At 42.9% G+C, this 14,175-nt stretch overlaps 1 protein-coding gene across 1 annotated transcript in view; it reads left to right on the top strand.

Annotated features, from left to right (window-relative positions):
- Nucleotides 1–14,175, top strand: part of LOC141133844 (NACHT, LRR and PYD domains-containing protein 3-like) — a 133,767-nt gene that overhangs the window by 46,334 nt on the left and 73,258 nt on the right. The window lies entirely within an intron of this gene.

Below are 14,175 nucleotides of genomic sequence, written 5' to 3'. Positions count from 1 at the left end.
TGTGTCCGAGGGACAAGTTTCATCCCCGATCGCCGTGCTGCGCACCCCCGGGGGCGCGCAATAGCAGATAATCCTGATCACGTCATATGATGTCCGATCAGGATTATCAAACCACTTTTCCGCCGTCAATATGTAATAGGGCGGGCGGCAAGTGGTTAAACTCAATCTATCCAAAACCGAACTTATAACTTTTCCTCCCCATATGCCCCTTCCCCTGATCTCTCTGTCAAAATCGATGGCACAACTATAAGCCCATCCCCACATGCCAAGGTTCTAGGTGTAGTCCTGGACTCTGAACTCTCTTTTAAGCACCACATCCAATCACTGTCCAAATCCTGCCACCTCAACCTCCGCAACATCTCCAAAATGTGCCCTTTTCTAACCAATGACACCACAAAGCTCTTAATTCACTCGCTGGTCATCTCTCACCTTGACTACTGCAATTCCCATCTTATTGGCTTACCTCCACATAGTCTATCACCTATTCAATCCATCATGAATGCTGCTGCCTGACTCATCCACCTTACCAATCGCTCTGTCTCTGCTACCCCTCTCTGTCAATCCTCTCGGCCAAAGAATTAAATTCAAAATACTAAAAACTACGTACAAAGCCATCTACAATTTAGCCCCCAGCTACATCACTAGCCTAGGCTCTAAATACCAACCTACTCATTTTCTTCGTTCCTCTCACGATCTCCTGCTCTCTAGCTCCCTCATCACCTCCTCCCATGCTCGCCTCCAGGACTTTTCCAGAGCCTCCCCAATCCTATTGAATGCCCTACCCCAATCTGTCCACTTATCTCCTACTCTATTAACTTTTAGACGATCCCTGAAAACCCTTCTCTTCAGAGAAGCCTACCCTACCCACACCTAACAACTGTATTTTCATTTTCTCCATCAGCTCATCCCCCACAGTTATTACCTTTTTGTTTCCACTTGACCCTCCCTTCTAGATTGTAAGCTCTAACGAGCAGGGCCCTCTGATCCCTCCTGTATTGATTTGTATTGTAAGTGTACTGTCTGCCCTCATGTTGTAAAGCGCTGTGCAAACTGTTGGTGCTATATAAATCCTGTATAATAATATTAATAATAATAATAATAGGGAGAAATGTCACCCCCATGTGGACAATGAAGGTATGCTAATTTGATATTCTGTGTCGCTGCAAAGTTGTCTATATGTACAGAGCTCCTTCCTGTGGTCAAGTTTGGAAGTGGTTTTGTTGTGGAACCTGTGTAAAAGCTGTGTATCTTTAGTACTCACAGTATGTAGCCCTTTTAGTGCCATAGTGGGATGAGAGGTCCTCTGGGAGAGGTCTTTATGTTGAAGTATCTATCTCATAGTGGATTTTCTTGTATAAGGTGATACTTGGCATTTTAAAAAATGATATAAAAAAGATAAAATTGCCGTATTAAGAGATCTCCAGTTACCCAGAGAGGTATAAACATTGTGTATTAACGTTCAAAACCAGATAAGGGTAGTTTGTACCCGAATGCAGCACACTGCTGCTCAGTTAAACTCTGAGGGGTAAGTTTGTGTAGGAGAGAGGCCTCTCTCCCAGGGATTTGAGGTTTTAATTTCTGCTCTCCAGGGTCATTAGTGTTTTTTGGAATTTCTTGCTGTGACCTGTTTCCATTCCGGTTTTACATGTGGAACATTCCTGGAAGATTTGGAGTTTGCCATCAGGTTCTGGGTTGATCTGCCACTCCTTGGAGTAGGGTTAGGCCTTTTTCTAGTGAGTATATGATAAAGGTGTTCCCTTCTTTGGTAATAGTGATTTTTTTGGGATATCCCCACCTGTCATTGATCCTGTAATTCCTGAGGGCTTTAGTAATAGTGGTAATACTTTTCCTCTTTTGGAGAGTGTGTTGCCAATAGGTCTGCAGAAAATTGCAGGTTTTGGTATTGTGGAGGAATGTGCTCCTTGCTGTCATTCATTTCTCTTTGGTGTAGTAAAAGTGTAAATGCAATATAACATCTCTTGGTATCCGTTCAGGGAGATATGCTGGTTTAGGTAGGTGATGGATCCTGTCTATAGTGATATCCTGCTCTGTAAGCTCAGGGAGGATTTCTTTGAATAGAGTGACATGGAAGACATATTCAGGAATTCCTCTGAATTTTAAATTATTCCTTCTGGCTCTGTCTTCCATGTCTGCCATTTTTGTTTTCTTCCTCCCTCCCATCATGAGGATCTACTAGGTCGTTAACAGTTGCTGCAAACTCCCCCATCTTAGTTTAAATATGATCCACTCTGGATTCAACTACCTGAATCTCCTTATTGAATTTCTGCATACAGGACATCTTGTCGGTCTGGAGTGAGCTCCGCAATGACAAGAGCATACCCTTTAAAACCGTGTCCATTACAGTCTGATTTGTGGTGGGGAATACCTCTATACTGTCAGGCAGTTCTCTGGTGTCTTCCCCAGAATCAGTGCTAGGGCTGGCAGCTGGGCTGCATCCAGAGCCATCCATCCCGAATTTGGCTTTGGCAGTGCTAGCTGACTGAGGTGTGTTAGGATAGGACTGTGGGCTAGTTGGAGATCCACTATTTCTGCTAGAGAATTCCATCAGCCTCTGAGGTTTCCTGTGGTCTTTCCTTTTCCTCTGCATGGTTCCCAGGCAGATGGGGTGCAGATCACTTTGTTGGTGGGTTGAAAGGGCCCCCTGGAAAGCCGTTTTGTGCCGTTATCTGTCCCTAGGAAGCAGAGCTCCGTTCCCATGCTGCCATCTCGGTCCGTGGCAGGCCACGCCCCCCCAGATCTGTTTTATTTGTATGTGTCACAATAGCTGGGATACTCGGGTCATTAATAGTTTATTAATAATAACATGTAATATATACTCACATAGAATCACAATATATCCATGTAAGAATGCACAGAGCGGCCGGCAACCCTCCTCTCCTTCATAACAGTATAGCAGCGGCACTCCTAGTGTATCTGACAGGCGTGATGATGTCTCAACCTTACATGTTACGCCCTAGGTGGGGCTTCATGATGTATATTTGTGTTGTTTCTTTAAAATGTGTAAATATTAACACTTTTAGGTTTAGGGAGTCTCCCTTCTGGCGTTGCACAGCTATCTTTATATCTATTCTGTAAGGGAGGTGTCACTGCACATCACCAATCATAAGTGGCCGACCACAAAGTAGTTTTTTTGCATGTACATACAGTTAGGTCCATAAATATTGGGACATCGACACAATTCTAATCTTTTTGGCTCTATACACTACCACAATGGATTTGAAATGAAACAGACTTTCAGCTTTAATTTGAGGGTATTTACATCCAAATCAGGTGAACGGTGTAGGGATTACAACAGTTTTTGTATATGTGCCTCACACTTTTTAAGGGACCAAAAGTAATGGGACAGATTAACAATCATCCATCAAACTTTCACTTTTTAATACTTGGTTGCAAATACTTTGCAGTCAATTACAGCCTGAAGTCTGCAACGCATAGACATCACCAGACGCTGGGTTTCATCCCTGATGATGCTCTGCCAGGCCTCTACTGCAACTGTCTTCAGTTCCTGCTTGTTCTTGGGGCATTTTCTCTTCAGTTTTGTCTTCAGCAAGTGAAATGCATGCTCAATCGGATTCAGGTCAGGTGATTGACTTGGTCATTGCATAATATTCCACTTTTTTCCCTTAAAAAACTCTTTGGTTGCTTTCTCAGTATGCTTCGGGTCATTGTCCATCTGCACTGTGAAGCGCCGTCCAATGAGTTCTGAAGCATTTTGCTGAATATGAGCAGATAATACTGCCCGAAACACTTCAGAATTTATCCTGCTGCTTTTGTCAGCAGTCACATCATCAATAAATACAAGAGAACCAGTTCCATTGGCAGCCATACATGCCCACGCCATGACACTACCACCACCATGCTTCACTGATGAGGTGGTATGCTTTGGATCATGAGCAGTTCCTTTCCTTCTCCATACTGCTCTCTTCCCATCACTCTGGTACAAGTTGATCTTGGGCTCATCTGTCCATAGGATGTTGTTCCAGAAATGTGAAGGCTTTTTTAGATGTTGTTTGGCAAACTCTAATCTGGCCTTCCTGTTTTTGAGGCTCACCAGTGGTTTACATCTTGTGGTGAACCCTCTGTATGCACTCTGGTGAAGTCTTCTCTTGATTGTTGACTTTGACACACATACACCTACCTCCTGGAGAGTGTTCTTGATCTGGCCAGCTGTTGTGAAGGGTATTTTTTTCACTAGGGAAAGAATTCCTCGATCATCTACCACAATTGTTTTCCGTGGTCTTCCGGGTCTTTTGGTGTTGCTGAGCTCACCGGTGCGTTCTTTCTTTTTATGGATGTTCCAAACAGTTGATTTGGCCACACCTAATGTTTTTGCTATCTCTCTGATGGGTTTGTTTTGTTTTTTCAGCCTAATGATGGCTTGCTTTACTGATAGTGACAGCTCTTTGGATCTCATATTGAGAGTTGACAGCAACAGATTCCAAATGCAAATAGCACACTTGAAATTAACTCTGGACCTTTTATCTGCTCCTTGTAAATGGGATAATGAGGGAATAACACACACCTGGCCATGGAATAGCTGAGCAGCCAATTGTCCCATTACTTTTGGTCCCTTAAAAAGTGGGAGGCACATATACAAACTGTTGTAATTCCTACACTGTTCACTTGATTTTGATGTAAATACCCTCAAATTAAAGCTGAAAGTCTGCAGTTAAAGCACATCTTGTTCGTTTCATTTCAAATGCACTGTGGTGGTTTATAGAGCCAAAAAGATTAGAATTGTTTGGGGTTCTGAGTAATTTTCTAGCAAAAAAAAATGATTTTTACATGTAGGAGAGGAGTGCCAGAATAGGCCCGGTATAGAAGTGATTAAGTAGTTGTAGATTCAATTGGCAGACTCAGACTTCAATAAGAAGAAAACAGTGGGAAAGGCCCCAGCAAGGCGCCACATCTGCACATGCAGGAGTGCTGTCTCCTATGGCAACAGTCTTTAACAGTTCCTAACACAAACGTTACAATTCCTTCAGCTTCACTACAACTGTTTCTTGTAGTTCTTCAACACTGAGCTCCCGGTCTCTCACTAGACCCTCTGATTCACTGACTCTGAATCCCTTGAGCTCCTCCAATCTTTGCGGTGGTATCTCCCTCAAGCGTCACCCACGCTTCCCTGCTGGGTCCCTAGCTTGGCACTCCAGGTATTCCTCAGGCTTCACCCACGCTGACCGGTCCGGTCCCTGGCTTGACACACAAGGCTGCTCTGCAAGCGTTACCTCCACTGGTTGGGTCCCTGACTTGATCATTGTCTGAAGTTTCCCGATTCTCCACCTTGCCCGTTCGGTGAGAATACTGCTCTGGTACTTCCTTCAGTCACTCACTGTGGTCCCTGGTAAAGGTGGTTGGTCCCCTTGTGGCGACCGCTCCCCTTCTATCTCCAACCACGACAGGTTCTCCGGCCTAGCAGAACCGTCACTTTAGGTTGGATTGCAAGCTGCAATCCCAACTGTGCGCTACCCTCTTACTTCTGGATATGCCCTCACACAGCCTGGCAGCCAGATGCCCCCAGAATATGCCCAATCTCTGGCCTATCAGCCTGGGACATACGACACACATCCACCCAGACAGCGGTCCAGGTGGTACAGAACACAGATAACCTGACTCCACCCAAACATATAGGTGCTGCCAGCAGGCCAAAAGATTCAAGAAAACTCCTGCCCATTGGCTGAGATACCCCATATACCCATAACCTGACCTTGGGTTGCCCTTCTCATATCTAGTACCACCAAGTACTCGGCCACCTAGTAGTAGAAGAGAAAAGTGCAACAAGGCCAAACTTAGGGAGAAATCATAGGATCTCTATCAATCAACCAGGATAACTACTCCTGGCAAGTAAATTTGTGAGGAGCTCCCTGCCTAAGCTACACGGTGCTACATCCTCCTCCTGCCCAAAAAACTACATCTCGGAGTTTGCAGAAAAAGTAATTTTTCAGCCCTCAAGCCTGAGAGCGGATGTCCTGGCAAAAACTGGGATAGGTGGGGAAAAGGGAAAGAATAACAAATAACAGTGTATGTGGCGTGCCACATGAAATAAACATTGTATTAAAACCATGAGGTAGTAGATCACATATGACAAGGAAATATCAAAAATAGTTCTGTACAGCTTTAAAGTAAACAAGAGCAATGGTATTGCTTCCTGACTATCAATCTAATATATACAGTAATAATAATATATAGAAAGGATTAGGGTTGTGGTCCGGTTAGATTCCTGTCTCTCCTTAGCCAAGGAAGACGCGCAACACCTGAAAGAGCGTAAACAGCAATGCAAATGCATCCTATCCTATGGTAACATGGTGCAGTATATACATACGTGATTAAGCAATTTTCAATTGTCCTCAGCCAAAGACCGCATAGCAGTGTAAATACACCCTATAGAATATTGCATTATTTAAAATTTCAATATATAAAATATATAAAAAAAATTCAATAAGCATATATTTATTGGTTTGCGCAAAAGTTATAGCGCCGTATACAAACTATGGTATATTTACTGGAATTTACGCAGCTTTTAGTTTATGACTGCCTATCTCATTTCTTGAGGTTCTAAGATGACAGGGCAGTACAAACCCCCCAAATTGCCCAATTTTGGAAAGTAGACACCCCAAGGAATTTACTGAGAGGCACGTTGAGCCCATTGAATATTTTATTTTTTTGTCAAATTGAGAAATGACAAAAAAAAATTTATTTTTACGCAAAGTTGTCACTGAAATTATATATTGCTCACACATGGCATGGGTATATGTGAAATTACACCCCTACATACATTCTGCTGCTTCTGAGTTTGGAGATACCAAATGTGTGAGACTTTTTGGGAGTCTACAAGACCCCGAAAACCAATCACCGCCTTCAGAATTTCTAAGGGCGTAAAATGGTGATTTTACTCCTCACTGTGATGTTTTAACACAAAGTATAGGCAGACAGCAAGGAGCTTGAACAGGAGCCTGGTGTGTATTCAGCAGCATCCATCTTACAACTACCACAGCTCCCTGTCCTCTGATCACATGACTAAAACTGGTAAATGTTTCTAACATGCATAAGGAACTAGGCATAACAATTGAACTTGAAGTTTAACATAAGACATACACATCATTACATCTGATCTTCCCTCTCAATTATGAAACATTTAATATGAGACAAAGTCCCTCCATTCTTTTGGTTTAATAGCTCGACCACAGCGAGAGAAAGTAACCGCTGGCTCATTGTCCAGTTGAGAGTTACTCCCAGCATTATCACATGCTGATACGTTTATGCTGTCCTCGGTATCCTCAGTAGACTCAATATTCATGTTTAGGAGTTTTGTGCCATGATGGGCTTGTTTTTTATCTCCATTGTCATTTGGTTCCTCTAATGCTGTATCCGCGGCAGTGTCTGGACGAAGATGACACCTGTTTTGTCTCAGGTTTTGTCCCCACTTGGTCTCAATTATATAAAATTTTTGTGAATTGGCTTCTCTGATAATTCGAGCAGGTTCCCATGTATTCCCAGTGACTATGTATTCCCAGTGACTCTCAGCAGAGAGTGGACAAAGGGATTTTGTATATTTATCAAAATACAGTTTTTGCCTTTTCATGTTTATGATCCTCTGAGCTGTTACTCGATCCTGTGGAATAGACTGAGGCTGCAATTTCTGTGGTGCAATAGGCACTGTGGTCCTCAGTGTTCTACCCATTAGCAGCTGTGCAGGTGAACATAAACCTTCAATAGGTGTTGCATGATAGTTTAACAGTTCTAGGTACACATCCTGCCCTGATGATTGCGCTTTCAGTATAATGGATTTGGCTATGCCAACATACTTCTCTGCTAGACCATTGGCCTGTCGGTGATAAGGGCTTGTGGCTTTGTGCCTGATTTCCCATTCATGCTGGAAGCACTGGAACTTAGAACATGAGAATTGTGGGCCATTATCAGACACAAGTTCTTCACACACTCCATGTCTTGAAAGTATTGTTTTGAAGGCTCATATGACTGTTGACACTTTGAAATTTCTCAGCTGCACTAGCTCAAGGTATTTGCTGTAGTCCACTATTATCAGGTAATGGTTGTTCTCAAAATGAAAAAAAAATCTGTATCCAGTCTCTGCCATGCCCATGAGGGAGCATTCCATGGTGTAAGAGGTTCTTTTGCATTGTGTTTTTGAAATGTCTGGCAGGTTCCCCATTTCTTCACAAGTGTCTCAATATCAAAGTCCAAATTAGGCCAGTAAACCAACTCCTGTGCTCTGCGCTTACACTGAGTGATGCCCAAATGTCCCTGGTGAATTTGTTACAATATTTCTGCCTGCTTTGACTTAGGAATGAGAATATGATCACCCATAAATATATTATCCATATGAATGTATAGCTCATCTTTCATAGGCCAGAATCCCTGTAGTTCAGGACACAGCTTCTTTCGTTTTTCTGGCCAGCCATTGCACATGACACAAGTTAGTTTTTCTAGTACTTTATCCTGTTTGGTGTCTTGTCTTATCTTCTCCAGCCATACATCCTATATTGGAATGTTCACTAATACTGTATGTACTTGTTTATCCAACTCAGGTTCATCCCGTGTTTCATGTCCTTCTAGAAACACCCTAGACAGGGTATCTGCCATTGGAAATTCCTTTCCAGGCTTATACTTCAGTGTGAGATCATACTGCTGTAATTTCATAACCATCCGCTGCAGACGTGGAGGTGTAGAAGCTAGTGATTTCTGTAGGATGTACTCCAATGGCTTGCGGTCCGTTTCCAAAAATACGGGGCGAACATATATGTACTGGTGAGATTTCTCACATCCATTCACAATGGCCAGCATTTCTTTCTCAATTTAAGCATAATTGGCTTGTGTTGTGGTCAGTGCTCGTGAAGCATATGCCACAGGATGTCCTTGTTGAGTCAGTACAGCACCTAGCCCAAACTGGGATGCATCCATTTGTTACAGTGTCACAGTTTACATCAAAATATTTCAGTTTTGGCCCTGGATGTTTAGTGATCAGTTTTTTCACTTTGTCAAAAGTCTTTTCCATGTTTGCATCCCAACACCAAACAGCATCCTTCTCTAGCAGTGTATGTAGTGGTGCTATCTGTTGAGCAAGGCCCCGAGAGAATTTGGATAGATAGTTGAAAATACCTAGTGATGTCTCCGGCTCCTTTCTGGAGGTTGGGGCCTTCATGTTAAGAACTGCTGTAATCTTATTTGGATCAGGCTTCAAGCCCTCTTTGGTTAGTAGGTGTCCAAAATATGTAACTTCTTCTACCCCAATTTGCATTTTGTTTGGATTGAGTGTAATATTCTTCTCACGACACTGATTGAGCAAAGCAGTAAGGTTTTTGTCATGCTCGATTTGATCCTTTCCATAGACCAGCAAATCATCAACTATTACTTCAACACCCTGTAGACCAGAGATAAGTCGGTGTGATTTCTTTTTAAATATTTTCTGTGCAGACGCTATGCCGAAAGGTACCCTTGTGAAGCGCCATCAACCCAAAGGGGAGTTGAAAGTGGTCAAGTAACTGCTGGCTTCATCAAGACGCAATTGCCAATAACCAGAATGGGCATCTAGTACACTAAATACTGTTGCTCCTACTAGCTTGTGCGCTATATCCTCTATGGTGGGGAGTTTGTAGTGTTCTCTCATTATGACTTTGTTCGAATCACGTGGGTCAATGCATATACGAATTACACCTGTCTTCTTCTTCTCCACCACAACCATAGAACTGACCCATTCCGATGGTTCTGTGATTTTTTTTCTACTACTTCCAGCTTCTCCATCTTAGTGAGTTCTTGTCTGACTTTATCCATAATGCCCCGTACACACGGTCAGATTTTCCAATGGAAAATGTGTGATAGGACCTTGTTGTCGGAAATTCCGACCGCGTGTAGGCTCCATCACACATTTTCCATCAGATTTTCCGACACACAAAGTTTGGGAGCAGGCTATAAAATTTTCCGACAACAAAATCTGTTGTCGGAATTTTACCGATCGTGTGTATGCAAATCCGACGCACAAAGTGCCACGCATGCGCAGAATAAATAAAGAGATGAAAGCTATTGGCTACTGCCCCGTTTATAGTCCTGACGTACGTGTTTTACGTCAACGCGTTCAGAACGATTGGATTTTCCGACAACTTTGTGTGACCGTGTGTATGCAAGACAAGTTTGAGCCAACATCCGTTGGAAAAAATCCTAGGATTTTGTTGTCGGAATGTCCGATCAATGTCCGACCGTGTGTACAGGGCTTAAGAGTTAAAGGTATTCTCCTTGGGGCGTGAGTGACAGGCTGTGCACCCTCTTTTATACATATGTGGGTTACACCGGGGAGGCACCTCAGGCCCTTGAATAGATCACAGTACTTACAATTAATGTCAGCCTCTGTCAGACCTCTGTGCCCACCATCCACAATCATTATGATCTTCACAAGTCCAATCTCTTTACTTGTTCTGAGACCTAGCATAGCTGGGACTTGTGTTTCTGTCACAAACAATTGTAAAACCTTTTCAGATCCCTTGTAAGAACATTTTGCATGACAGCCACCCATTACTTTCAGCTTTTCACCCCCATATCCCATTAGTTTTTGGTAGGCCCTGAGTCTCTAAGGGGGATTCATTACTGAGGTATTCCAGGTATATGTGGCTTGGCACACAATTTACCTGGGCTCCTGTATCTATTTTGAATGTGAATGGAGTTTTGTTAGCCCCTATCTGTAATGTTACATTTGCTTCATCTGCAGACTGATGAGTTTTCTGTACTGCTGCAAGATATATTGGGGTGCAGTCTGAGTCTGACCCTGCATTGTCATCATTGTCCTCCTATGGCGTGTACAGACTGTGTATTTGACCTTCCCATTTGTGAAGACAGTTTACACACCCTGGCAAGATGTCCTTTTTTCTTTCATTTGTTGCATATCTGCCCCCTTGCAGGACAGATGCTATTTTTATGGTGCATGTTTTCACAATAGCCACACGCTTCTTGTGTGTTACTTGTCCCAGTGCCATAGGTGCCCTTTATTCCTTTGTATGCTCTTTCTTGCCCATATCTGCTGCAGTGATTTTCTATAGCATTAATCTGGAGCTGTGTTCCTTCTAGTACCTGCATGTCCTTTCTTGACATTTCATATGCTCTGGCAATCCTTATGGCTTTCTCAAGATTTAAGTCTTCTTCCTGCAACAGCTTTTCCTGAACTTCCTTAAACTTACTGTCCATCAGAATGCGCTCTTTTATCATATCTCCGGCCTCATAGAAAGCAAAGTATTTGGCAAACAAGCGCAGCTGTGTCACCCATTCATCCAAAGACTCACCTCCACACTGGTTCTTCTCATAAAATAGTTTCCTTTGCACTGTGGAGTTTCTCCTTGGGTTTCAGTATGTTTCAAACTTTGCAAACAGTACCTCTGTTTTCTTTTTGTCCTTTTGTGATCTCCCCACTTGCTTGCCAGGCTCGGCACACATTGCATCCTTTTTGTCCCACACATTTCAGAACATGAGCTGCTTTCTGCTGATCAGTCAATTTGTCTGCATCTGGTCCGGCAAACACAAGTTCTATCAGCTCCCTCCATTGTGACCAGTTTTCAGATACCTTCCTGATTGCAAATCCAAGAAAGGAATGTTCTTTGTATTGCTGTTTGCTGCCATGACTCTTCTGACCTGACTTCTGGAACCATGTGATGTTTTAACACAAAATATAGGCAGACAGCAAGGAGCTTTAACAGGAGCCTGGTGTTTATTCAGCAGCATCCATCTTACAACAACCACAGCTCCCACCCCCAGCTCCCCACCCCCAGATCACACGACTAAAACTGTTAATTGTTTCTAACATACATAAGGAACTAAGCATAAAAATTGAACTTGAAGTATAACATAAAGCGTATACATCATTACTCCTCACTACCTATCACAGTTTCGGAGGTCCTGAAATGTCAAGATAGCACAAACCTCCCCTAAATGACCCCATTTTGGAAAGTAGACACCCCAAGCTATTTGCTAAGGGACATGGTAAGTACTGTATTTATTGCCGTAAAACACTCACTTTTTCACCATGAAAATCGGGGGCAAATAGTGCATGCGTGTTATACGCCAATACTTCAGTTTTAGCTGCCTCGGAGGGGACAGGAAGGAGGGGCAGGACGAGCACCGTCAGATTACATACAGTGAGAATCTCCTGTTTAATGGCGGCCTCTGTAATAGGAAGTCCCGTCTCCTGGGCCGCCATTGGACCACTGTTCTGTCTATCATAGGAGATTCTCACTGTATGTAATCTGGCGCTCGTCCCACCCCCCTCCCTGTCCCCTCTGGGCTGCAGATGGGCATCGATCAGGCTGCACTGATGGCAATGGTGAGGCTGCAGATGGGCATTGATGAGGCTGCACTGATGGCAATGGTGAGGCTGCAGATGGGCACTGACCCTTATTTTACTTCAAAGTTCCTTATTTAAAATTTAAGTTTTTTTCCTGAAACTTCCCTCTTAAAATGAATGTGCGTGTTATACGCCTGTGCGTGTTATACGCCGATAAATACGGTATTTAGCAGATCTCATTTATTTTGGGAAATGAAGAGAGAAAAGGATTTTTTTTTTCAATTTTTAAAACTTTGTGACAAAAAGCGAGATCTGAAAAATACTCAACATGCCAGCTTGGGGTGTCTACTTTCCAAAATGGGGTCATTTGGGGAGGGGGGAGGGTTTGTGCCATCTTGGCATTTCATGGCCTCCGAAACTGTGATCGGTAGTAAAATCAACAATTTACGCCCTTAGAAATCCTGAAGGCAGTGATTGGTTTTCGGGGTCCTGTACGCGGCTAGACTGCCAAAAAGTCTCACATGTGGTATCCCCGTACTCAGGAGAAGCAGCAGAATGTATTCCACATATACACATGTCATGTGTGAGCAATATATCATTTAGTGACAACTTTGTGTAAAAATATATTTTTTTGGTCATTTTTCAGTCACTTGTGACAAAAAAAATATTTAATAGGCTCAACATGCCTCTTAGCAAATTCCTTGGAGTGTCAACTTTCCAAAAAGGGGTATTTTGGGGGGTTGTACTGCCCTGTCATTTTAGCATCTCAAGAAATGAGATGAGATGAGGCAGTCATAAACTAAAAGCTTCGTAAATTCCAGAAAATATACAGACGCTATAACTTTTGCGCAAACCAATAAATATACGCTTATTGAATTTTTTTACCAAAGGCATTTGCGTCGTTTTATGACCGCACAATTACCGGATAAAGCAGCGCAGTGCCAAATTGTAAAAAGTGCTCTGGTCATTAAGGGGGTAAATCCTTCTGAGGCTGAAGTGGTTAAGGTACAAAACCTTCATCCTTTACATCCTCTAATAATTCCTGTAATATCCTAGTATATGATCTATATCTGTGGAGATGATATCTGATTGCTGGAGACACTAAAGAATGGGGGATGGAATAATAAAGTGCTTTAATGTGAAGTGTCCCCCATGTTAATGTAGAATCCCATTGTAAATGTGGATTATCCACCAATATAGTACTTACATCTCTAATGTATCCCAGAAGTCTCAGCACTAAAGGCTGGAAATGTATATCCACCCCTCCCCCCTACATTCTCTATAAGGGATCCTATTCCTGCCACAATCCGGTGACCTTCAATGGGAACTCCCGATTTGTGGACTTTAGGAAGGTGATGGAATATTGGGGTCACTGGGGTATCCACCATCAGAAATTCTGCTCTTTTATTTCATAAGCCCCCCAGATCCTTTCCTTTACCAATCAATTTCAGAAGCCCCCTGTATGAGACACTGTGTGAGTTCCTGCTTAATAACCGGGTACATAAGGGGGTGACTGAGCTGTCACAGCGCCTCCTCTTTATACTGCGTAGACATAAGTACTACAACAGTCACCATCTCCAAGTTCCTCCATCAATGGGAGACCTGGATAGCCGATACAAGAAGCACCCCACTTACTTAAAGAAAAGTTATATCCTTCGCAATTACAGTACTACATGATGCTCCCCCAAACCCCAGCACTGACAAATTCGAGAGAATTACTCGATAGCCTACCTATTATCTGTTACTTGTTCCTTGTTATGTATAGCCTATGGTCATTTAGCCACGACCACCGGTTGCAAATATCTTGCATCTTTCTGCATTTGCTAACTGTAACGCACTATATTTACATCTTGATTACAACCCTTGTAACCTTT

The sequence above is a fragment of the Aquarana catesbeiana genome, linkage group LG03 (assembly GCF_042186555.1).
Source record: "Aquarana catesbeiana isolate 2022-GZ linkage group LG03, ASM4218655v1, whole genome shotgun sequence".
NCBI classification, from domain to species: Eukaryota; Metazoa; Chordata; class Amphibia; order Anura; family Ranidae; genus Aquarana; species Aquarana catesbeiana.
The sequence above is the reverse complement of the archived record's forward strand: the minus strand, read 5'-3'. Positions and strand labels throughout refer to the sequence as shown.